We start from the raw sequence: 4,199 nt of genomic DNA on the forward strand, positions 1-4,199 counted from the left end.
AATAGTGTCCTAATACACAAAACATATTGTGAATGATGTGATGCATATCCATAAAGAAGTATCTTAGGGGAGGGTCAAGTGTCAATAATTTTTTTAAATCAGAAATTTCTTCAGGAGATGTCAGGACATGTTTTAAGATAATTATCTAATGACCACCATGCAAGTTTTCTCCCTCCCCAAGTCACATATTTAAAGCAACCAATCTATACAACCCATGTTCATGTTTCCAGCCAATCTTCATAAAGCATCTATTCCTAGCTGTCCTGTCTTTGATTTCTTTGATCATGCAACTTCCAGTCCATTGTGATAATTTTAGTACTTGATATTATCTCATAAATATACCTCTGTTACTCTGCCATTTGAGAGCATTGTATTTCATTTTGTCACAATGGATATGTCTCTCTTGGAAACTATTTTTGGACCTGTAGTGAATCTCTGCTTTTATTTTAACAGAATAAGTGTCCTTAATTGCTGACAGAAATAATTGCTACAATTATATAATAATATTAAATTAAATATATCAATTTGAATCTGTCAAATTTAACTTCTAGCTCTAAATTTTGCTAACCATTGCATCACAATTAAAAAAAAAACAAATGTAATAATGTGCTTGCTTTGGTGGCACATATACTAAAATTAGAATGATACAGAGAAGATTAGCATGGCCCCTGCACAAGGATGACATTCAAATTCATGAAGCATTCCATATTTTTCAATAAAGACCTGATTAAAACAGAAAAAAAAGTACTAGTGCGCCTTAACCACTAGAGGGATAGTTTTTCTGAAGGGCTTGTTTTAGTTAAAAGGTCCCATTAAACCTTAGCAAACATGTAATGTCTACCTGTTATGTACAAAAATTCAAGATATCAAAATGAAGAAAATATGTTTAATTCATTATTTGTGTTGTCAATTTAGAGACAGAATGGACTAATAACTCTGTATTTCTCAAATTGCAGAACTTTTGTATCTGATTATAAAAATTAAATTATTAGTCTGTTTCAGGAACATAAATGAAAGTTCTTTTATCTCATCAATTAATACTGATTTCAAGCTCTGCAATTATAAAAGAGTTGTTGGAAAACTAAACCTATTTTTGCTACCAGATGGTAAGAACTATGATTCCTGCTTTTGTTTCAACAATCAAAGTGTCCTCTAATAAATTTGAATATTAAGCCAGTCATTGATTTTTTAATTGAGTATTTAATAAGTGCCAAAAATTCCTGATGACAACATAAGTATGCTCAATGACTTACTTAAAGATTTATGGTTGAATCCATCAACTGCTTATGGAAGAAAGATGTGGCACTCTACTTCCATAAAGATTATAGCCTGGAAAACCTGTGTAGGGTCATTTTGCTCTGTTTTATAAGTTTTCTATGCATCATAATTGACTCCACAGCTACCTCAGCTTCCAGACATGAACGCCTGGTCCTAGGGCTTTAATTTGTAATATGCCCTTCAAAGGCTCTCATTGTTCCTCTCCTATTTCACCCTTCCCAAGCCCTTTGCAGCTTCTTAGACCCAGCACCCATGCCTTCGGCTTTTCTCTCTCATCCCATTCCCACGAGTGGAGGAGGAGTCATGGCCAAAGCCTTCAAGATCATCTTGCTCCAGGTGGATTATCTAAAAGATCTGAAACACAAAAGCTAACCTCCAGCTAGACCATACTCGTTCACAAGGGTTACAGGATCATGTTAAACAAGTGTCTATCTCTTCCTCTACCTTGGACTTACTTTTAAAAAATACTTTTACCACCTCAGTGGTACCAGGTATGGAGTAGCTAGAGAGTAGGTTCCATTGTTCACCAAAGGTTTATTTGTTTGAGAAGGATGAAAAAATACCTTCCAGGGACACATCTCCAAATGGTAAGCATGTTTTCAACTAATGTCCACAATTTAATATATATTTCTATTTCTAAAATTAAAGAAACTAATGAATATTTTAATATCCTATGAGGATACATGGCATTTTTCCAGTAATGGATATCTATGAGATCTGCCTTAAGTGAACAGAACACATTTGAAATGATAAAATGTATTATTTTATTACAAGATCCACAACTCATCTGTCAGTGTGTGGCACTAAAAGAGCTTATGCATTGATGTGATGCTGGAAACTATCCATTTGTATTTCAAATGCCAGCAGTGTCACCAATGTGGGCAGGTTTTATGGAACCTTCTAGTCTCAGAATGAGAAGTGGTAATGAAAAAAAAATCAAGTATTGAAAGATTTAGGACAGCAGTGGAATATTGTCTATGATAGTGCCAGAAGATAAGCCCCTCAGTTTGGAAAACACGTAAAATATGCCCGGAGAAGAGCTGTCTCCTCAAAATAGAGTTGACCTTACATAGAGGCTTAAGTGGGATAGGCGGTTAAGTGAATAATTCATTTGAATTTGAAAAGCATAGAAGTGAACCTGTGAAATACCAGTGAGACTATGAAATGAAATTACTGACGCAATGAATAAAGTTGAAGGGATCAAACAGAAACACCAACCTACAGTCATAATGAGCAAGTTAAAGAAAAAGAAAGAGCTCAGAAAGTCCAGGACGTCAAAGGAATAAGCAAAACATCGATCTTGTATGGGTAACTCTTGAAGCAAAGGAATGCAACTAGAAGACAAAATGGTACAGAAATTACAGGAGGATGTGGAAATGGACTAAGCTTCTGTAAGATCTTGCTGTCTGCTACCATTTCTATATGTGCACTTGAAAACTTTAGATATTTGGAACTTTTAATGATTAGCTTATTTTTTAACATAAGCTCACTCAGATGAAATATAGCTCTACATTGTTGTCTATAAAACATCTGATGTTATAGATGCTCAATTTTAAAATCCGTTCAATGTGTTAAATCCTCACTGATAGATATGCTTATGCAGATCATGAAAATCCTTTTTGTCATTACAGACGTGAGTTGTTTTTATAAATTGTGCATGTTTGGACAATGACACAAAGCAGCATGCATGTGATGACAAACATTCATGATGCACTTATAATGACATAAAATAAAATTTCTTTTCACTGAAAATAAGAGGAAAGAAAATAAAATATTAAAATGGATATCAGAAGATTCTGAAATTTGCTCTTGACTGTAGGGTAGCTAAAATAAACAGACAAGATGATAAAGTAAAAGATATGAACAGAAGATTTCAAAAGGCAGCTTGAGATAAAGTATTATAGTGAAATGTATAGACATGAAGTGAGAAAATCAGAAGAGAATAACAGTCAGCATTGCTTAAACTGGAAGAGCTGGAGGAAAAATTCAAGCATCAAATGGAAACACTTGAAGGATTCTGTGGGCAAGATAACGAACCACAGCAAGGGACGATAGAAAGAATATTCGATCACAGTAGGGACACTACCAGCCAGTCGGTGTGGTCTCATTGGCAGTGATTTTGTTGTTCCTCATTTTCCCCCTCCCTGCTCCCCCTACCTCATGAACCCTTGATAATTTATAAATTATTGTCATATCTTGCCCTATCTGACGTCTCCCTTCACCCACTTTTCTGTTGTTCGTCCCCCAGGGAAGAGATCACATGCAGATCTTTGTAATCGGTTCCCTCTTTCCCTCAATGCTTCCAGTGTCACCGCTCACACCACTGGTCCTGAAGGCATCATCCACCCCAGATTCCCTGTGTTTCCAGTTCCTATTTGTACCAGGGTACATCCTCTGGTCTAGCCGGACTGTAACTGTCAACAAGATTAGAAAGGCCCACTTTCCCCCAAGGAGAATCTGCTGGTGGTTCCCAACTGGAGGACAGAAAATCAAACTCCATTGAAGCCTTGCAGATTTCTCTGAGGCAGAGGTCAGATCTGCCCACCCTGACAATGCAGAATCCAACTCATCCCTCCAACACCACTCTCTACTTCCCACTGGGCTTCCTAGCTAATTGCAATGATCAAGCAAAGCTCATAGGCAATACTCGTGATAATGGGGTTTATTAAGGAGGTTAACAGGACGCAAATACTGAGGATACATTATATTCAGGCAGGACTGCTTTTACTTGGGCATACCTGCTGGCAGGCCTTCCTCTGGTTATTGGTCTCTGAGGGACACAGAGACCATGGGCTTACACAAGCTTAAACAATGTTACAAAGTCTTTTTAGGGCTGCCAATAAATTCCCACGAGGCGCTACACCTGACCATAAGCTCCATAGGTGCTCAGCCATAGCTCCAGGGTCAGAAAAGCTACCTCC

General features: G+C 37.0%; 1 non-coding gene across 1 annotated transcript; it reads left to right on the plus strand.

Annotated features, from left to right (window-relative positions):
- Positions 1-606: 606 nt before the first annotated feature.
- Positions 607-713, plus strand: LOC142443974 (U6 spliceosomal RNA). Its single transcript, XR_012783671.1, has one exon. It is a non-coding gene; the product is annotated as a U6 spliceosomal RNA (small nuclear RNA).
- Positions 714-4,199: the final 3,486 nt, after the last annotated feature.

The sequence above is a fragment of the Tenrec ecaudatus genome, chromosome 3 (assembly GCF_050624435.1).
Source record: "Tenrec ecaudatus isolate mTenEca1 chromosome 3, mTenEca1.hap1, whole genome shotgun sequence".
NCBI classification, from domain to species: Eukaryota; Metazoa; Chordata; class Mammalia; order Afrosoricida; family Tenrecidae; genus Tenrec; species Tenrec ecaudatus.